Consider the following 22,733-nt stretch of genomic DNA (forward strand, 5'->3'; position numbering starts at 1 on the left):
GCGGTGAGTGTGCGACAGGGCTGCGAGCTGCAACCCGGACTCAGTCTCCCAGGAGTCCCGGGTTGCCTTGGCCGTTCCAGCTGGCCTGCTCTCCCTGACCGCCCCGCCCAGCCCCACACGCCTCATAATCAGGGCTCCTCCCCTTATTTTACCGCTACTACATCTACAGCTGAGAGCCCTGCTGCGCGGGAGGGCGCCGGGAGAAGCCCGGGACAAGGGCGGGACCGTCTGTGGCAGTCAGGGGCCGAAGGAGGCCGGGCCGGGCCCCCTCTCTTGATTCCCCTTAGCGTCATAATCAAGGCTATGCCTTCGCCTCCACCACGGGAAACCCCCTCAAGGGATGGTGCTTCCAGCTCTGGGACTTTGGATAACTACTTCAAACCCAATAAAGGAGAGGCGGACTTGGAAGGTTCACTTGAGAAACGTAGGGCGGAGCGTAGGCGCTCAATTGAATCTATGAAAACTAGGCCTTTGCTAGATATCACCCCCTACCCCACCACTCAAGAGGTAGGCGCGCTACCCAGTAGTTTAGATAATTCGACATTAGAGGATTTCCCTGTTTTACTAAGGGAAGTTCCCTCTACTCCAGGGATAGCATTTGCAAAAAACACAGAGCCAGCCCCCCTAGAGATTTCTCATACCCCTGTTAACCTGGTAACCCAAACCCAACCTATACAATTGGCTAATAAGAGCAAGCCTAAATTAAATGTCGTGGCGGATATACACAGGCCCCCACCCAGTAAACGGGCTCGGAAAACAGCGGGGGGGCGGGGGAAATCCAAAATATCACATCTGGATTTTGGCAAGAAACATACTAACACCACCCTACCGGGGAAGACTACGGAGATAGTGCCACCACCTAAGCTCTCAAACTCCAGTATAATTGCCACCACCAAAGAGCCAGAGGCTATTACGCCGAATCCAAACCACCCACTCTCTGCTAAGGGGAGCATCGAATTTCTACTCCGCTCCCTTCTGCAGCCCATCACCGACAGTTTAAAAAAAGTCGAGATTAGGCTCACCTTACTAGAAACTTCTCTTACCACTCTGAATACTCTAGTAAGCAAGCAAACAAAGCTAGTGGAAACCCATTCCTCGGTTGGGGAACCTTCTAAAGTAGAAACCGTAGCTAATGTCAACAAAGCCCCCCCCAGAAGCATGCCATCTGCCGCCCCTCTGCAACCCCTTATGGCTGTCCAACTCCAAGCACGGCACAATAACCAAAGTAACAGACCTATTGATCCGGTGGTTCTAGCCCCACATAGTTCACAAATAGAGTCCACTGGAACACACCAAGATCAGGTTAATGCCCCCCCAGTCACGCCCGTTTGCCCAACTCCCAGACCACGGAGGCCAGACCTCCCACCTGAGGCTAATAGACTAATGGTGGTCTTAGCTGGTGCCCCCCATCTAAGATCAGGAGAAAACGAGGATTATCAATCCCTTAAGAAAAAGGTAATCAAATGGCTTAACTGGAACCGACCCCTGCCACCCCACTTTAATAACGAGATCATCATGGTGAGAAGGGTTCCATGGCTAGGGAAGACCAGGAAAACCATAGTGGGGGACTGTATCATGGTAACCTTTAAAGATCCGGGTACGGTCCGACATATCTGTGGAGGAATGAACCGATCCCTTGATTCCACCATACAGACCCTCCCAGTATCCTTTTTCTTTCCCCCAATTCCCAGGCACCAGGCCCCAACACACGATGACTGGACAAGGGTGGATTATAGACGCAATCACAAAGGCTTTGTTGAACGCCCGTACTTCCAACCGCCGGACACACCCTTTTGCGATTTTAATCGCTTTAACTGTCTGAACGGGTTGGACGGGGTCGACTGACTCACCATCTGTAAGTCTGCGCCAGGGGTATCGGGCTTCTGTGGCCCCCTGGATCCCCCCACTGTGTCCCCCGGTGCTATTTCTGGCCCATTGAATGATTCATCTGCCCTAGACCACGGTCGAATTGAATCCTCCCACCTAGCCACTGATGGAGTAGTTGCTGTCGAGCGGATAACTATGGCTCCCTTCCTTGTGGGCGAGGGGGAGTTGGGATCCCTGGAGTCACATGTATCTTTTGCTGCCCCAGCCACAGGCCCTGCAACACAAGTGGATCATGGACTTATCCCCTCCATCCCTCACGCTATGACATCTCCCACCTCCGAACATTTGAGGATAATCTCCTGGAACATCGCGGGATTAGCAAATAAGTTGGAAGAGCCGGCCTGGGGAAAGTACATAGAAACTGGTGACATATGTATGTTCCAGGAAACCTGGGCCAGAGAGGACTATGGGCATCAAGGCTACTCATCCTTTTTTATTCCAGCTAGGTGGGAAGGCAAAGGCCGACCATCAGGGGGCCTTGCGACATGGATTGCTGTTCACCTGGGCTGTGTGGCAACACGGCTCCCAAGCAGCTCTGATGACATCCTCGCGGTCTCATTAACATGGCCAAACAAAGTTAACCTCCTGCTGGTCAATATCTATTCCAGGCCAATGGGAAAGGCAAAAGAATCACCGACTTTTAATGAACTCTCGAACTTTTTATCTGAACTGTCGACTGATTCATATTATGTGGTGGGTGGAGACTTTAACTCTCACTTTGAGCCACTCCCCGGCCTTCAGGAAGGGTTCCTATCAGAAGAAGAAGATAGGTGGGCAGTACCAGGGGTTGATGTGCCATATCCGAAAGCTTGGACCCCACTAGCGTTGCAAATTACTGCCCTCACGTTAAGGTACGGACTCAGAGCGTGTAATGGGCGAACCAACTCCGACACACCAGGCAAAATCACTTACAATCGCCAGGGAAGGGAGTCACACTTGGACTACATTCTGGTTCAACTAGCGAGGTGGTCAACAATACAGGATTTTAGGGTAATTGATAGGATGGATAGTGACCACAATGCTCTCGAGTTAGACCTTGTCCATCCAGCACCCCAGGGCCTAGCGACCCATGAGGAAGGGAACTATCCCACACTCCTTATAGATAACAGCAGGAGAAGAATTAGGTGGGAGCATATGGTCACAAATAAGGACAAACTCCCACTGCTTCATGCAGAGATTACCCCCATCCTGGAAACTGTTGGGAACCTTGATAGTGTGGCAAACAAAACAGATATAAGGAGTAAACTGTTTGATGCCCATAAAGAACTCATAAAAGTGGCGGCACCCCACTTTACACGTAAAGTACGAAAGCCAAGAGAGAGGTCCCAAGGCAAAACACAATGGTATAACATAGCCTGCAGACGGGCCAAAACAGAACTCCTTGGAGTAATTAAGGAGGGCAAAGGAGGGGAACGTCTTAAGCAATGTAGACAAGCTTATAAGAAGCTTCTTGCACAGGCCAAAATAGAATGGGAGGAAAATCAGTGGGAAGAGCTCACAAAGGCCCTAGCAGTACAAGATCAACGCCTGTTCTGGAGAATGGTGAATGGGGGATCAGGGAGTCTACATTCGGCAGTGGAGCCTAATATAGCTCCTGGAGTGTGGCAGGCCCACTTCCAGTCGCTATATAGCGCTGAGTCCGGAGAACTTCCTGTGCCAATTGAACCAGTGAGACAGGGCTTGCAGGCGGATCAAATAACACTGACCGAGGTTACTGCTGCTATTTCAGGCCTAGCTTCGGGGAAGGCGCCTGGGCTGGACGGGCTACCGGGAGACCTGTATAAGCAGGAGACCACCGTCTGGGCGCCTTACCTCGCAGCTCTTTTTAATGGTGTCCTCGGTGGGATGGAAATCCCCAGTACTTGGCTGGGGGCTGAGGTGGTCCCGATTTTTAAAAAAGGATCCCCCCTGCTCCCAGCCAACTACAGACCGATTAGCCTGATAGATGTAGCACAGAAGCTGTTCGGCAGGGTTCTCCTGAACAGGCTTCAGGAATGGATTGAGGAGGTGGGCGCCCTCAGTCCATATCAGGCAGGCTTTAGGAAAGGGGTATCGACTGTGGACCAGGTCTTTAGACTGAATTTGATCTATTGGAGGACAGTGAGGTTCGAGGGTGGTAGTCTGTACACGATTTTCGTGGACCTAAGAGCCGCCTTCGACCTCGTGCCCAGGGGAAAACTCTGGGTCATCTTAGCAGGGATGGGCGTTCCACCAGATATTTTACTGACCCTGCAGAGGCTGCACCATAATAATTATGCCCAGGTGAGGTGTGGGAGGTCGGGGGAGCTCACTGATAGATTCCCCGTGGGCAGAGGGGTAAGACAGGGTTGTGTGCTGGCGCCGACCCTGTTTTGCCTCTTCGTCAACGGGGTAATCGTTCATCTAAACGCCACCGACTATACAGATGCCCCCAAATTGAATGGCAACAGTGTGCCCGCAATAATGTTTGCGGACGACACACTGTTGGTATCCAAAACACCCATGGGCATCCAAAGGATACTTGATGCCTTTGTGGCCTTCTGTCAGGATAGAGGGCTGGAAATCAATGCCACAAAAACCAAATATATGGTATTGAACCCAAGCCCCAAACAGCGCCCGAATCCCCTACTGGGAGCAGCACGACTGGAAAGAGTAGCCACGTTCGAATATCTCGGCGTGACACTCAACGAAAACATGACCTGGGAGAGCCATCAAACCAGGGCTAACCTTAAACTAGTACAAATTACCGGGGGTATTTCCCGGATGATGACCGGTTCGACCTATCGCCCATTGGAGGCCCTAATTCAGATATATAAGGCACAGGCAAGGGGGGCGATCTTGTACGGGGCTGAATTGTGGGGCCACATTCCATGTCGGAACTTGTCTTGCACAGAAAATAGGTTTCTAAGACAAATTACCGCACTTCCCCCTAGCACCCCGCTTCTCCCTTTGAGGCTTGATTTAGGGCTACGGCCACTCGCCGACGAGATAAGTCTAAGACCCATTGCCTTCTGGCGCAGGCTATGGAGCGGCGACGATCTCGCCGATTACAGGGCGGAACTGGTCGAACTACTAAAACATCCTAAGGCGCTCAGTATTCCCTGGGTCCAAAATATCCAGTCAGTTTGCACAGATTTGGGGCTCCCTGAATTGTGGACCGAACCAGCAAATACAGCACCAAGAATCTCGAAGAGAGCTTTGGCGAATCTGTACCACGAACACAAAAGGGTAAGGGCTATAGCTACCCAGACAGAGGGGTCCCTTTCCTCCATATTCCTGCAAACCAAGGATCTCTATACATTTGAAAAAGCTCTTGATCCCGTATATCCCATATTCACTAGAAAGTTATTTCTCCAGTGGAGATACGGCACATTGCCTTTACGGTCCTTTTCTAGCACCTGGTCACAAGTCCCTTCTACCAAGTTCTGTCCTCTTTGCGTTGACAAAGAGGAAAATGATTTGCATGTGATCTTTTTCTGCCCAGCATACAAGGCAGCCAGAAAGTACTGGCTGCTGCCCTTGATTAAGAATTTGGGTGGCAGGGAATATGCACCGATGTACAGGATTTTAAAATGCGATGCTTCCGGCCCAATTGTTTTTGCACTTTCCAAATTCTTTACGAATGTCTGGCATACGCGTAGTCGTCTTTTAAAAAATGCTGGGTAGACTGTAGAATTGCTCACTTTTTAATATTACTTGTATTGTCTGGTTTTGATTTTAATATCATGCACTGATGTTTTATTGACTGTGACAGAATTTATGTGATTTTACTGTACGTGTATCTTTTATGACCAAATGGTCGAAATAAAGATTGAAAATGAAATGAATGGAGAAACCAGAAGCTTTGGTGGAAACTGCAATGAATCTGAGAACAAGAAGATGACATGCGATATCTCGCATTTTCAAAGGTGCGCGTCTGCGGTCAAGGATGGTCTTGTCAAGGCGACAGAAGAACTACACAACAAAGTGACTGAGCGGCTGACAACAGAGGGGCCCGAAACTGTCTCCGCTGCGCAGCTACCTCAGCATTAGAAGGAAGCTGGATCTGACAATGGAGGTGTGCTCCGGCAGGTCAAACGAATTATTCACCGACCTACATGGCTGATCGAAGAACTATAACCAATTCAGACTTTGTTTCATCACTTTTTGTTAACAAAGGGGGAGATGTAATAATGTGTGCAGTCTAGCTGTTGGTGGGTGGAGTTAAGGGGACACAGGAAGAGGAGGAGCGGCGATAGGAAAGGGTTAGAAAGAGTAGGGACAGGGAACAGTGAAGACGTGAGAATAAAGAGCTCGTCAAATGTAAAAGGTGTGCAGTGTCGTTATTAGTAGCACGACGCTACAGAAATGCAGAGTGATTTCAAATTAATGCATTCTGCCACAGGGATTTGAGACTTTGGCGGGCAGAATGATGTTTAGGAACATTGTAGAGAATACGGGCAGCTGCCTTCTGCACCACTTGCAGTTTCCTTAGTGCCATTTTGGGGGCCCCTAAGTAGAGAGAATTTCCATATCCTGGCAGGAAAGTATAAGGGCCTGGACCACTAGCCTCTTGGAGAGTAAGGGGAGCAAATGGAGAATTGTACTGAGTAGCCTGAGAATGCCACAGCTCATTGCTGTGACTTTTGTTGCTTTGTAATCCAGATTTAAGGATGTATCCAGCCATATACCTAAGCTTGTTATAGCTGTTTTGGGAGCAGGAGGAGGGCCAAGGCAATTTGGCTAGCCCAGATGTGTTAAGTTAAAGGGTAGGGATTGTTGCCAAGAATCAGGAGCTCGTTCTTGTTTCCATCCAATTTCAGACTAGAGGTATTCATCCAGGACGCAACCTTCTCTAGGCAGGCGCATTGGGAGGCGGAGTGTAGGCTGTGGTTCTGAGTGAGGGAGAAGGCCAGTTGTGTATCTCGTCTGCGTAAGACACAATTGAGATCCCGAAAGACTGGATGATAAACGCCAATATGTGCGGCCAATATGGTCCTCAACTGAAGAGCCCTCAATCCGGGCTGTTATAAACACCTAGACGCAGCATAGTTCAAATTATGCACTATTCAAGAGTAATAAGCTGCCTGGAAAAAAACGACAGAAAAACAGCATTCTGAAAAATGCATACACTCTTGGGGAATGCAAGATTACTTAAAACGTGAAATATAAATGGGAACTACATCACTGACATGGATTACTTTAACGTTTTTTTACATTCATTGTTTAGAAATCAATCAGTGTTTTTGGCTGTAAGTTAAGGACAAGAATATAGGGTTCACAGGAACATGTTTCATTTTCTATTTTCCATTTTTAGATATTGCCAGGTCTGAGACCCAGAGTGAACCCACTCACTTAAAGTTTTGCCTTTCATGAAGTCCACGGCCAGTTCCTGAGATCTGGCCTTGGTCTAATGTTATTTTGAGGTGCGGTGTTTATCTGGTCACGAGGTCTAATATCTAATCATGTCATAATAAAGGACATTGCTATTTTGAACCGTGTGAAATGCTGTTTTTGGTACTAGAATAATGACACCTGCATGAATTGCGCAATCTATTACAAATGAGTGTGATTTTAATGTTACAGTCTGTATCGGAGGAATGAGACAACAATTTTAAATGAGATTTGCATCTTTTGGGTACGGTGTAGCTTGCTATCCGTGCGGGTAAGCGCGTTGGTGCCCTGGACAGGAGTAGTAAAGTAAGAGCTATACAAAGGCTACAATGTAATACTTATGACTATGAACTACAATTCCCAAGGTGCTTAGGCGGCGCACGCATGCGCGCTGTGAGCCGAAGCCGCGCCCCCTGTCCTCAGCCTTAGGGCAGCCCCCCTCCCGCGCGGGTGCCTGGAGCTCGGCAGCTGTGGCTGTGAGGAGGCGGCGCTGGACGGAGAGCGCAGCAGAGGGAGCAGGGACCGGGAGGAGGAACCCCACACCTGGACAGCGGAGCGGAGGCAGCGGCGCCCGGGGACCTGCACGGCGGGTAGGCTGCGGGGCGGGGACATGCACAGAGCACTGCACCCCTGCATCTTTCGGGGGCGCAGCCAGCTGGCAGATCTATCCAGGCACATCTGTTGGCATTATGCACCCCGAGAACCTCCTTCACACAGTCCCTTTAAAGGGGCACTCCCCGCCTGCGGACAGAAACCTGATGTGTTCTATGGTCCTTCCTGGTTTATTTATTTATTTTTATTTATGCAATTTTATATAGCGCGGACTTTACCCGAAGGTGTCAGAGCGCTCTCTGTGCACATGCACTCTGCGAGGTTAATGGGGTGCACAACACATGCTCCCTCCATTAACCTCCCCAGTCCATGTTTGAACTTTGTGGCCACACCGCGCCCTTTCATTTTTACCCAGTATTTCATTGTGTACTATAGATCTGATTATGATTAACACGCAAGCTGGCATAATGCAGGCAGTGGCACCCCCTCCCTTGCTGGACAAAGTGCGGGGCACCGCATCACCCCCACCCCCCTCCCCCCAGGTCTATTTTATTGCATGCCTATATCTTTTAATATTATTCACGCGCTGCAGGTAATTTATATAATCAGTTTTTTGCAATAGCATGCCTCACAAACAAAGGTGCACGTGTACTGTATTTAAAAATACACCATATTACATCTGCTACGAGAGCGCTCCAATAGCACCTGTCAAATTTCGAAGGCAGGTATGACTATTACACATTCAACTCCAAATTATCGTCTACGGTATTCTATCACAGTCCACGTAATATCCGCCCACTTGTATCTATACTAAAAGAACAAGATATGGCACCTCCAATCCTTGTGTCGCTTGGGCTGGAGTTAGCCTGACCCGGAGTAATTGTCAACTTCTTTGTTTGAGGATTTCGAAAGCTGTCCGCGTGAAGCTGTTTTCTAAGTAGATATTAAGTGGCGGTGGGCGCTAATGTAGTCGAAATGCGTGCTGTAAGCGTTTTAGTAATCAAAATTGTGACCAAGAGCGGATGAATTAACTGTAATTATTGTGTTATTTCTGATTACAACACCATGACGTAGTACCAACCTGTAACATTTTCGAATGCTTGCTAGTGCTCCAAAGGGGTCTGAAGTAAGCCTGCATGTCGGCGCTATATAAAATCGAGCACAATTATTCAACATGCTATTACATCACCATTTATTTGAGCCTGGTAATGTAGAGGTAAAAAAAGACTGTAAACATGTATTTAAAGTCTGTGTGTTGTTTAAAATGACATATGTTGTCCCGCAGTTATGTTTGCATGGGCTTAACGTGTATTGGCAGGCAAGACCACACCAGTTACTACAAGTGCCTAGGCATCATTTTTAAAGTGACGTCAACACTGCCCAATTGCTTTATACATTAGCTATTGTAGTGCTACATGGGTGGGATGGGTCCCTCGGTGAGGATGCGGGTTCCACGACGGCTGGTCTGCAGCTTTTTGTTCTGCCGATGTGTGCTTGCTGTCTGTGTTTATTACTATGCCTAGTGCTCTGTCTGGCACAGGGCCACGAGAGGACAAAAAAAATCTGACGGGAGGAATTCCCCCTGCTCGTGGGCTCGGAAATAACCCGTCGGGGCTCCCCGCAGCACCCAGCCCTCTGCCCGCGTTTCTCTCCTGACGCGGACAATGGGTATAGAGCTGACGGACGTATAGATTGGCAGACCACCGTGCAACCACAACAGGTTCCACGGTGTGTCCCCCTCTGCTAGGATGTGTCATCGTCGATGCCAACTAATAGCCCCGCCCACCGAAATATGTCATCGAAACAACAGCAGGAGTCGCTACATTAACCCAGACACCCAGGAATACCGTGTCCCTTTTGTGAACCGTTATCCAGTATTTCCATGGGTTTATTTCACATTTTTCTATTTAATGTTTTGCATTTTTACTGAAGTTCCATTTGGAATATGACATGTATTATAATTCATCGAGGTCTAGGCAAAGAAGCGCTGAGTAAAATGATCTCCTGACGCCTCAAACTGTTTATTTCGAATATTTTTTGCGTGTCAATGCTTTTAAATTTCAAAACCGAGAATGAAGGTAAACACAGTGTATTAAAAGCATAGGCGTGGTGACGAAAAACAGGGCAATTTCCTTGTGTCATAATTTTTTATTGGAGTTCAAAGATAGGCAATTTCATAGGTTTCAAAACAATATAATAAAAATAAATCAGTATGTGACAAATAATCTACACCTGTAATATATTAAGGAAGAGGAAAAGGGAAAAAGGAGAAGGGAAAAAGCTATATATAGGGAGGGAAAGAAAAGAGAATTCGAATTTCAGGAATCGCAAAGAAAGGGGGTCCACGTCTGCTGGAATACTTGTTCTTGGTCTTGTATCCTATAAATTGCCTTTTCATAGGATGCTGTCTATATCATCCCAACCATCCAGTCCTCTTTGGAGGGAGGGCTAGGTGATTGCCACAGCCTTAAAACACAAAGTTTAGCAGCAGTAAGTGCAGTGTGTCAGAAAACAGGGCAATTTCGATGTCCAATATAATTTTTTGTTTAACAGGAATACATTTCTATGTATTCCATGACAGTAAGCACAATAACTCTAATGCATTTGTGTAGTAGGGAAAGAACTGCAGGCTGGCAGTAGGAATTCTACTAAACTAGATTCTGTGCATCGTTTGCGATGCTAACTATTCTCTCAAGATGGCTACCATGATGACCAGGGTGGAAAGAGGCTAGTGGAGTGGTGGAAGGACGCTGAGCTAGAGAGTGGTGAGCAGCAAGCGCCGAGGGGCACAGGATGCCAGCGTGGAAGAGCAGTAGTGACTGAGTCCTTGATAGCACTCACAGGAGTTCTTTTAACAGTTTGCAGGTTATTTCTGAGTTTAGGAAGATATTAATGCTTTGAAGATATCAGTGAAGGTTTTCATAACCTTTGGCACCTTGGTAACCAAAATACTTTCCGCCCCATCCCTGGTTTTTGATGGCAGGAGTTGCACCACCACCTCTGGAAAGGTTGCTGGTGCCGGGTAGTAGTGGGTGATTCTAAATGAGGCTGGCCCTTCACTCGCTGTCATCATGGGCACCAAGTCCAGTCCTTGGCGTTTAACCTTTAAGTCATTGTTATCAAGCATGTTTGTGTATTTAGTTTGATGGAAGCAAACCAAGACTACAATACCCAGAATGCGTTAGGGTCACACATGAAAGCCAGGGACAGGTAGCATTGTCTGGTAGCCACCATAGATGGACCAGCTTCAAGAAAGCTAAATATTAAAACTGAAGACTTTGAAGCCCGTTCTCTTGAAAAGGCATCACCAGTGGAACTCTTTAACCACAGGGGTGATGTGCTGTCTTTCTCTTGCACTGAAGATGGTGCTGGCTGCTGTCTTCTGTCCTAACTTTCATTTGTTAATCAGTCTTTTGAGAATTCCTCAGTTTAGTGAATTCTAATTCTCCGTTTGAGTTGGGTTCTTTGCCTTTCTGAAACTATCCTTGGATCCCTTAGGCTCCCTACGTGGCAGTTCTAGCACACTGCGGTGCATGCCACAAAGTACACTGCAGCACATGCTACCCTGCTTGGGTTCCAGTTCTTATCGGTGGGCGAGATTAGAAGTTCTGCAGTGGTGCCGCTGTTCTTCCATTGCGTGCATTCTTCTTCTTTGATTGATAGGGACACCCACAAAGGCATCACACATATCCTTTTTGTGGGCTATAGGCCCATTCGTGAGAGGGGCCAGTTCAAGCTTAAATGGCTGGTAGCTGAGCTGTGTTAATCTGCCTGCGTGGTCTGACACTGAGGACGAGAACTCCGGACCAACTTTTTAGAATGACAGCGACCCCCAACACCCACTTTGCATGGACGATGCAGCTTATAACCATAATAACCTTTGGGTGTAACCTGAAAGTGTCCTTGAAAATCGACCACAATTATCACCTAGGGCTTCTAAATATAAAATGTCTCCCAGATGCACTGTTTCCTATATCCCTTTGGGAGGGTGCATAGTAAAGATGTTGTAGTTAGAAAGGCCATTGGACTGGGAAGAGTTTCTATGATTTGTATGGGCACCTCACCCCCCCCCCCCCCTTCTTGGAAATTAGTAGATTACTCGCTTCTACTGTTTTTTAATGCTGTCACAGTGCCAAAACATAAGGGGTTGTCGTAAAGTTCTTATAAGACTACCTGTAATTACAAAGGGTGCTCATTACCGGTGCAGGGAACACTCTTGGGGTAATGCGAAGAAGCTCTTTAGAGAACATCTGCCCGTAGCATACTTTGTGACGTTCTTGGATATCCTTCCAAGGTAGCAGTACATTTCTCAACACCTTTCTTGCCCATTTCTGATCTAGGACCAAAACAGTGCTTTCTCAGAGTATAATCGCAAAATTGTTTATAGGTAGAGTTTTGAACATTTTTATAGGGATTCAGTTGAATCCTTCACACCTGGAGTCTGTTCTTCAGTACAATTATATTTGGCTCTGGGTAGCACCCGCAAAGCGGTGTCCATTTCAGTATTTTATGTATAACCCATTCGATTGTACTTCTAATCCATCACATTTAATGTTCTTGTATAGGCATGTTTGGGATACACATTAAATCAAACACCATTGTCTGCCCCTATCCAATCACTGAAAATGTGTTGTAAAAGTAAGGGTAGAATTTATGTAACAATTCATAGCAATAACCTTGCACTAAATGTATTTCGATCTGGCTAGGTAAGTGCCAGTGGTGCTGTAAGTACAAAAGGTGTGCTTTAAAAACAGTTCTGTATTTAATCTAAATATTTCTATTGCAAGGGGCTCATCAGGGTTTGCTTAGCAGCCTCTGGACAGATTTGTTTTTTGTAAATTTGGGAACAAGAAATTAGTTGCAGATGTTCATGTAAGATTACATTCGCTTTCAAGAATGCAAGCTTTGTGGGTCTGTGCAGGCTCATCTCCCCCAAAAGAATGATCAGTTACTGAATCCCATGTTGGCCGTCTGTTATGGATGGGGTGGTGGGTGAAAAGGTTCGCCAAAGTGGATCCTGACCGTCACAACTTCACAGAACCTCTTGCCACACAAACATTGTGTTGGATAAAATCTGTCCAGATGTACACATTTTGCACTGTGGTAGACTGTTTTGATTGCCCATGGGACCTATTACAAGATCCCCAATTTAGCAACCTGCTCAGGTCTCTTCTTCCAGAGAGGAGGCAACATCTCAAATCTGTGTGACCAAACGAGGATTGCATGCTCGTACAAGCCCATGGATTTAGTCCCAGATCTCTGTACTGGGGTGAATATATGACATTGTTCTGCATTCTGCCTATCATCGGAAGTGGGACACGAAAAGCAATGCTAACATGGGGTATCAAACCACTACTTTGTGTGATATATGCATGCCCACAATCCTTTACACTACACGGAATACTTGTTTAATGTTCTCTTCATAAAGTTTACAGTTTTTACTTATAGAGAAATGCACACCAGTCCGCATGTTACCTTTGCCTCAAATTGTAAAGCGCTCTGCTATCCTTCGGGATCAAGTTCGCGCTATATAAAACTTTATAATTTTTTTTTTTAAATGGGCATTATACTTGAGTACCCTCTTCCCCTCAGGAAAGGTAATGTGTCCAGGCTGTACACAGACAACCCAGTGCAGTAACCGGTTAAGCAGGCTATAATCATAAGAAATACCATAAAGGAACCGGCAAGAGCTGCTCAAACCTGCCAGCACACAAACAACCATAAAACCATGCGTCTGGTTCTCACACGTTATCGTCCACCATATTGCTACGTGCTGCGTCCCATAACAGGATAACCACACCTCGGTGGCCCTCATCCTTTATATGAAGACATTTCCTTTAGGCTCACAAAACAAAGACGATACCCTTCCATCCACACACCCTACACAGCTTTGCATGTCGGTTGGCGTTTCAGTGCCCCACATAAGGGTAGTGAGATATATATATTTCTTCTCTCTGGCTCGGTCACAGCTGCTACCTGAAAGCAGCAGTGGGGCGGAAGGGGGGATTGGGGAAAAAATAAAAACTCACTTACCTCCTGGCCAGCCGGCTGGCTACAGCCACCTCTCCTGCGTCCTCTTCCTGGCTTCTTGGGAGGAAGCAGGAAGCACCAGGTCTCCCACGCTCCCCGGAGCCAATCCCAACGCTGCAGTGTAGCATTGTGATTGGTCTGAGCACCGTGAGACAGCCGCGCTCAGCCAGGGGCTGGATGGGTGGGCATGTTCTCCACACAGCTGTAATGCAGCCTGCATGTAGAACGGGGAAAGTGTGCATGACTGGTTTTTGGCGGCCAGAGAGGGCCGACCAAACAGTCATTGCACACTTGGGAGGGTTGTACCACTTCTCCCCTGCTCTTCAGCCCCGCCTCCCACCCCCTCACACCAGGTGCTGCAGCAGGAGGATAATATAAAATGATAATAACATTAGTTAATGAATATCATTTCATTTTTTCCTTTCTTTTGCTGCTTAAAGGCAGTGGGGCGACGCTCCTCCGCTTTAGAGGAGGAGCCGCCACTGCTCTGACTGAATGCAGAACTGGAGATTCTTTGAGCATCCCGATTACATGCCGGTTGTAGTGTAAGAGATGTTATTAATTGTACTTAACCGCGGCGCAAATTCTCCCACAGTGCGGGAGAATTAATGAGTGGGCGGGGCTGCATCGCCCAACGGACGTGCGCAGCACCAGCGAGGTAGTGCTCGCGATGGCCGTTGGCCGACGCGAGCCCGGAACTGGTTACACAAAACTGACCTGCCCTATGTTCCACAGTCTGTAGAACCCGCAAAATGGGTTCCGCCAGATGGCTCTCAACTTTAGTGTCTGCCACAAGCTTATGTCTCATTTGGGAGTGTTGGTGAATCTCTTCAGTGCTCAGGGGTTACGAATTCTAACGGAGGATCCGGCATGGAAGAGGCCTGCACTTACCTTAAAAGGTGGTCTATCAGCCTCAGAGCATGCCCTGTTCATAGTCAAACCATGGGCACGTGCAGCCTGCCCTGCAGAGTTCCCTAGCTAGAGGTGGCACCGGTTTTAGCGTCAATGATCAGATCAGTGTTTATCTGACTAAATGCAGTTACGTAAAGATATTTGGGAAGCTGACGTCACTCATAGAAGCCTGTCCGGGGCTATACAATAGCTAACATGCTAGTAAAAGGGCAGGAGGCATTACCACCGTGAGTTTGTGGCTTCAACTCAGGAAAGTATTAAATACTCTGCTGTGGTTTCGGCTGCACGTTTTCAGTTCTTCCTAGCAGCATGACTGCTTACTTTGCTTTTCCTCAGTCACAAAATTCAGTTTTCTAAAGTTTCATGCTATTTGGCCAAAAGCAACTCAAAATAACGCCTTTGTTTGAATGCTTTCAAATATATTTCTTTGCATGAATGCCAGACTTGTCACAGAGTTGCAAAACAAAACTTGCTTTTCACTGTTGTGACGTCTTTCAGAGAAGCGACCACTTCCTGTTGTGCTCTCCCCTCCCCCTTCCCGACGCCCTCACCGCCCACACACACATGTTGATCGCTACCACACACGTGTCTCTAGAGGTCCGAATGAGAGCGAGGAATGACGGATCGTCCTCTCCCCACCGCTCTCTCGTCTCCATGGACTTGAAGGAAATGTACAATATTGACAGGCTCAGCCATTGCTCCCCCTCACAGAGCCGCTGTCAGCACAGAGCCAGCATTGAGAGGAGAAGGCATGGCCCCGAGCTGGGTGTGCACAGGAGCAGAAAAGGGAAAGTGCAAGACCCCCTCTAATTTGCATGCCACCTAACGTCACTGGAAGTGACGTCACAGGGAGTGACATCACGTTACCTTTCTTCAATTACATCGAAGTGACTTTCCAGGGCATCTTTAAAATTTAATATAATAAAAAAAGCCTAATTCAAATAAATCCCTATATCCAACAGCCCCATTAAGTACAAATGCATCGCATTAATATCATTATATCATTAGATCGTAAAGTTTTCCTCAGGACTTTTTATTAACGGGCCAGTAGAGCCAGGACAAAAACAGTCACATGGAAGCTTGGCTCTTAAAAGGGAGGTTAAACTGGGAAAGTTTATATTAACGTAAGGACCCTTTTGTATATAGACCTAAATGCCACACTTCTGCCTTCTCAAACACTTTAAATAAGCTGCCCCTCTAGTACCCAGTTTATGGTGCTCTATTTACCAGCCTCGGAAGGATGGAAGGTTGAGCCTGCCTTGCAGGATTCAAACACAAAACCTCCAGAACATCATATTTTGCCTGCAGGCAGTCTTCAGTTCCCTGAGCCATCCTGACAGCAGCAGGCATGTGTGAAACATGGCCTAACATCACTGTCTCTTCCCCAGATCCATAAATCTACCTTAGCTTTTCTAACTCTCTCCCTGCCCGAATTTTCTTTCTAAATACTATCCTTCTTCTTTTATAATTTGATATATCTCCTCCCCACCTATGTGTTTAACTTAGTCGCTGCTTTCTTTCTTAATTCTTTGTTTTATGTCCCTTCTTGCTCTTTGGTCCCTCTTCTTCTTATTTTCTCTTCTTTCCTTTGTTGCCTCTTTCTTCTACCTCCTGTTCTATCCCAGTTCTTTTTACCCTCTTTCCTTTCTCTCATCCTCTCCTACCCCTTGATCCACCTCAGTTGTTTCTTTGCCTTACATTACTCACTATTTCCTGTAACTCCCTTCATGTCCTCCACTTTCTCCGTCTTCATGTGTTCACTACCCTTCGTTTCAGTACACCGTATGGCTTTGTCCTGTCATAGTCTTCACCCTGCCTCCTATCCCAGAAAGTGACTAGCCAATAGACAGGCCCCTGGAATTACGCAATTGGGAGACTGCTGCATTTTCCAGTTAATTATGGATTTGCCACACTAACCTTCATGTGCCTCATAATTGGCAGATTTAAAAAAAAGTTTCCAACTCCAACGGATCGAAAGTTACTAAAAAGGTGGCAACACATGTTGCAGCACAGCGGAAGGCCCTTTACAATGGTTGATAGATCAAAATTTTGTTGTGTATTGCTGTTTTTGGGTGTTAAATTGGCCATAATGAGGTGAAACGTTTGCTCAGACAGTGTTAAAATGTGCAACAAGCATTTGCAAAGCTATTAGGTCTCGCCTATGAGAGCTATTGGCTTTGGCAATGGTTTGTAGCCATGCTGTATAGTAGATGGTTGCTTTGCATGTGGATGAAACTCATTTTAAAAAGTGCAATGACTTGGCCAAGGGTAATGCACTTTAAAACAAAATAAGGCACTGGATGCATCATAGTCCTTATTTTGTTATTATTTTTAGCCATACTGCACAGCAGCCACACTGATAGACAGCATGGCTACAGATCATTGTTAGTTGTCAATGCCCATGCGGTATAGCAGGAACAAAAGGCAACAGCAGAGCTAATAATGTCAAAGGAGAGACCTATTGGATTTGCCAATGCTTTTTAGGTGTCAGCACAACACCCCTGTAATTCTGAGCAAACCATTTAATCTCCCCTTGTGTGAAACAGAAAAAATCTGTAATTAGGAAAAAAAATCCTATCTCCTAAAGAAAGGAATTGCACCCATTGTCTTAGTGAAAATACATTTGGAAGCAGAGAACTGTTGCCACAAGAAAAGCAGATAACATCAGTTGTCACAAACATGCATTTCAAATAAGAAAAGGGCTTCTTTGACGTGTGTGGCATAGTACGACATAGCGACAAATGGCAAGAAGTTCAACAAGAACAACCGGGTAGAACAAAAAATAAAATTAGTACCTCAACCACTACTAGATCAGCGGAAGGTCAGCAATCTAGCGGAAGCATTCAGTACTTGGTCCCTGCTCCAGCTGAAAGTACAGGAAGTGAAGCCAGCATGCGCTGGTCAATTAGAAAAAAGGAAATAAGAGGACAATAAAGGCTGTAAGCCCCTTGTTGTATACAATATCTCTGGCAAGTGATAACGCAAGCAGTGTATGTGTTGTCACAGGCGAGTCCTAAAAATGATAAAATAAAGAACTAACAGTATCACCAAAACGTGCTGCATTACTCGACATAATTTGGCTTTTCTTACCGCATAATTTAGTCAACCCTTCTGCATAATTTGGCTCTCCCCTGTTGCATTAGTCTAGTTGCCTTGCCTATAGACCATCATTGTGAAAGGAGCATTGGGCCTGCTAATGAAAAAGCAACGGGGATAGGTCAGTTGGGACTTACACAAGCTGATCGACTCTCCCAAGCACAGCAGAAGTTTTAGTGACCGGTCTCACTGGCACATGAACTATACAAATGATTTTCGGAGGAGGCTTGCCTACTGTCCCTCACGGTGGTACACTGATGAGGGCAGGGCACGAGTCCTAAAAAGAGAAGTGGGGGACGCTGTCAGCGGAAGTGACGTCACGAAAGGTGCGCTTCGATCTCGTCTCAGAGAGGCCAAAGAGTGAAGTCCAGATGTTTGGCAGGGGGGATGGCATCCACCCGGTAAAATAAGTGGGGGGACGCCGTCCACGCGCGTGGTACCCCGACTCGAGCCCTGGATGAGGGGCCCTGTGACACTACCTAATCTACACATGCCTACAAGCAACGCTGACCGGACCCTTGGTATTGGTTTTGTAGGGGCGCTACTGAAGAGGATGGGGGAAGTTGGTGTTATATAAAATGAGTTACAAATGCAGGTAGTAAAAGTAGGTAGGATACTCTAGCACAGAGCGTGCATAGCGTGACATAAATAAAGAAAAAAATGTAAAAACTCCCAAGGTGGCGATGTCAAGTATAAGAAGAAATTTGAAGGGGTAAACCAAAAAAAAACACACTCACAGATGTGAATTATTAGCATTATATTTAATACGGGACATAAATGTCAGAGTACCATTGAGTTGGGTACGATTAAACATCTTTTAATCAGCGCCAAGAAGCCTACGGGCGAACGCGCGCTTTACAAATACACGTTATGTAGTAAAGTACGGCCAATATATCGGTAAATAAAAGGCATGCGATGTCCGAAGACAGTTCATTCCGTCAGTGAGCAATATCCATAAATGCCCTCCTTGTCTGAGTTTCTATTTTGCAACTACATGCAACTCTATTGTATTGATATTTTTTTTAAAGTGTTGTGTATACTAACTCTCAGTCATGTCATTCCCCAGCCCTGCTATTCAGCAGTCTTTTTCTCTCAGCTGTGTTCTGGTAAACACAATTATGGTTTTAACTACTTTTTTTTCTGGGAGAGCCTGCCTGCACGACAAGCTCACCGATGTAAGAAAAGCTGATCCGGTGGTTGCAAAACACGCTGTTTGCTCGACATTTGTGGTGTCTGTTAACGAGGAGTTTTAACATGCAGGCTCAAAGCGCACAACTGCTCCTCATTACAGCTGACCGCGTGCCAGAAGATTTTTGGACGCAGGAGCTGAAATATTGCTCTACAACATCAGTTTAAATAAAAAAAAATAAACCTGCAGGGTAATGTTTTTTTTGCACGCTCCCTGTGCAGCTCCAGCCCGCCCTTTGCTTGACACCATGTCCGGCCGCGCGCCAAGCACTGCAAGCCCTGTGTTCGGATGTCGCGGTGGCACGTGATGGGCGGAAACCTCCGCCCAATCAGCGCGGACATGTGCCTCTCGTTATGTGTCGCCCTTCTCATATCGCCTGAAAAACACACTGTTTTGTTCTGGTTGCCTGGACTGCTCTAGTGAGCTTAAGGAAGTGACGTCATAACCCTGCCAAACAGTTGTCTTTTTGTTATGCTCATTTCTTAACAACCAAAAAAGTATTTTTAAAAACGGTTTTAAGTCTCAAAGTCACAGATACATTCTTGCAACACTTTTTCTCATTTTACATATGCAGGGTTGCAATACTGTTGTAGCCATGGTAACTCGTGTGCCAAATAGCTAAAATATCACAATTTACAGAGTCATACAGTGCTTTTTAATACCTGTTTTTAAAACTATAGAAATATCAGTGGCGGCTGGTGACATTTGAAAGTGGGGCGTAAAAATTCAGGCTGAGTGTCCTGTGGCGAGCAAACGTAGTGAGCCAGCTGGGCCATCATAGGGGGGAATTATTGGGGGAGGCTCAATTTCAAGCAAATTTGAGAAAGCAAGAAGGTTAATAAAGAAAGCAATTGTGAAAGTACAGCCCATGACATCAATAAAGAGATTTCATATGTTAAGACATGGGTAGCTGCTTATTCAGTATAGCCACATAACTTCATAACAGACTTTGAGATAACAATGCTGCGTACCTCACAGATTTCTTTATTTAATTGATATAATTTACTGGATCTGTTCCATGTATGTGATTCTGAAAGGGTACCTTACATTTCTTTTTTCCCTTTTGCATTTAATTGATATCATTTACTGGATCTGTTCCATGTATGTGATTCTGAAAGGGTACCTTACATTTCTTTTTTTCCCTATTCGACTATTCTTTGCATGCATCTATTCAGCTGTGTGTAAATGTTATTTAATGGTTTCTTTGAATTGTTTGGATTGGTTTTAACATATGCAAGTTGTTTCAGGGTTCATAATGAACAATCATGAACTGGGAGCATCATTATACACAGTTGCTACTTACTTATGAGAATTCATAACGATCCAAAGCCCCCCCCCCTTTTTTTTTTTTACATCTCAGACTAATTAAAGTAGCAGAAGCAAACTAAAAGGTTCTCAAGCTATGCCTTGCAGTTTGCATGCAGCAGTTTACTGTTGGCTCATAGCTCATTGTACTTTATTAGGATTGTAATTTATGAGCTGCAAGTAACAAATGGATCTCTGGCAAAAGCAGCAACCCACTGAGCTATACACTTTATGAACTGCATGTTGTGCAGTTGTGATTTGCAAGAGGCACATTAACCCTCGACCCCACTTTAGATTAAGCCAGAACTTCCACTAAACAGATCTTTCCAGCAGATACATTAATCACCAGCGCTATCTTGACATTTGTATTATCGGCTGGGTACATAAGGAACTCAGCTGCAGATGCCTTTAACCCCTGGATGTTACAAAATGTAGCCACCCACTGCAGCACTGTGCCCTAAAGCCTGCAGCGCTGTGCTCTAGGCACAGGGTCAGACTGATTTGCATATAGCCATGTCTGAACTGGGGTGGCAGAGTGGGCTAAAGAACGGTGATGGATTAAACCCAGATCTTTTGACTGGGTGTGAGTGTTTGATTGGTTCAGATGTTCGTCCATCACCACCCCCTTTTGTACCGCGCTGTGCTCTAAAGCCTGCAGCGCTGGGTCGTGAAAGAGTGAAACGCCCTTAGAGCTCCGTTTAATTTCTGCTGCGGCCACTGCCTTCCTGCCCCTCCAAGACCAGGGGGAACAGTGGTACCAAGGGTCTCGCCAGGGTCTCGGATGCTACCCCTAACTACGTATAAAGGACACCTACGGACTTCGCTGGTTGGGGCACAACTTCTAAGCTATTCCTTTTGGTATATCATTAGATGGAACCAGTTACTTTTGTGCTTTATTGAGGTGGACAAAATGGTTCCCTGTGGCACTTAATGAAATATCCCCATCTAATTACAGGGTAACTCTTCTCAAGTCAATCAATCAGCATTTGTAGAGCGCGGCACGGTCACCCCTATGGTTATCTGGGCGCAGGGGTGTGAGGTCTCCGCAAAAAGCCAGGTTTTGAGGGAATGGCAGGAAGAGGGAAGAAACGAGCAGAAAAGGTATAACAGAAGGCAAAAACAAGCAAGCAAAAAAGACAAAACAGAAGGCAGAAAAAAACGAGCAGAAAGGCAAAACCGAGAGCAGAAAAGGCCAAACAAAGGGTTGAAAAGCCAGCAGTAACAGGGAAAACAGCAGAAAAGACAAAACGAGGGGTAGAAAAACGATCAGAAAAGGCAAAATGGATGGCAGAAAAAAGCGAGCAGAAAAGGCAAAACAGAGGGTAGAAATACAAGCCGAAATAGGCAAAATAGGGGGCAGAAAAATGAGCGAGAAAAGGCAAAACTGAGCTAGAGATGAGCAAAGAAGGTACAAACAGAGGGTAGCAGGTAGACAGGCAGCAGAGGGTAGCGTACTGTGGCAAGCTGGACAGGAGACATATTGCTGGGGTGAACTGGCATGTGGACCTGCTCAATGTGGTCGCGCTGCAGCCTCCCTTAAGTAGGTCCTGGGGGAGTGCAGGGTGCTAAGTGGTGGGAGGAGGGAAATGGTGGGAAGATGGAAGAAACAAACCGAAAAGGTAAAACGGGAGGCAGAAAAATGGGCAGAAAAGGCGAAATAGCAAGAAATGAGCAGAGGAGACACAAATTGAGGGCAGCAGGTAGACGGGCAGCAGAGGGTAGTGGACTGTGGGCAAGCTGGACCAGAGAACTGTTGCAGGGGGAACTGGCACGAGGACATACAATGTCCTTTAAACACTATTTAGAAACCACCAAATTAACAATGCTGTCAACTTAGCTGCCTTAAGAGCAGGTATTTCTCTCCAGGACAACTTACAGATAGCTGATCCAAATACTGCTTGTAAAACTTCAGGAGTAAAGTGCTTGTTGGCTGTGGTACTGATCAACAGACCTGCAAATTGGCGGCATGAATGCAAGATGTCTTTATGTTTTCATTCTTAAATTAAATTAACAGCCACTTGGAGTAAATCAGACGAGCAGAGAGAACTGTGGGACCAGAGAAGGCGGTTACGGTCAAGAGGCACATGGGTGGGGTTTTTGAAAGAGGAAGTTCATAGTTGTAGGACAGGAGGTGAGAAAGAGAACCTAGGAGAATTGTGAAGAGTAAAAGATAAGCAAGAGGAGCCCAAGGGAGGAGAAAACAGTAAAAACGTTCAGAGATAAGAGGCCTGGGAGAAGAAAGGCATATTGTTAGGGGATGATTGTTAAAAGAGGAACATAAAGGATGTTGAATTGGAGAGGATTAGGAAAGGAAGGTTGTGATTGGGGAATGCAATTGAGGAAGAGGAGAGTAGAGGATGGAGAGAAGAGGTGGGCAAAAAAGAGAGTCCAGGATGGCGAGTGAAATGAA

At 46.2% G+C, this 22,733-nt stretch overlaps 1 protein-coding gene across 1 annotated transcript in view; it reads left to right on the forward strand.

The window, feature by feature from the left end:
* The first annotated feature begins 7,676 nt into the window (after nucleotides 1-7,676).
* Nucleotides 7,677-22,733, forward strand: part of CAPN5 (calpain 5) — a 494,730-nt gene continuing 479,673 nt past the window's right edge. Inside the window, exon 1 of the mRNA XM_086936072.1 lies at nucleotides 7,677-7,829. The gene's annotated coding sequence lies outside the window, so the exon portion shown is untranslated. The remainder of the gene's footprint in view (nucleotides 7,830-22,733) is intronic.

This window comes from Lissotriton vulgaris, chromosome 8, assembly GCF_964263255.1.
Source record: "Lissotriton vulgaris chromosome 8, aLisVul1.2, whole genome shotgun sequence".
Lineage (NCBI taxonomy): Eukaryota > Metazoa > Chordata > Amphibia > Caudata > Salamandridae > Lissotriton > Lissotriton vulgaris.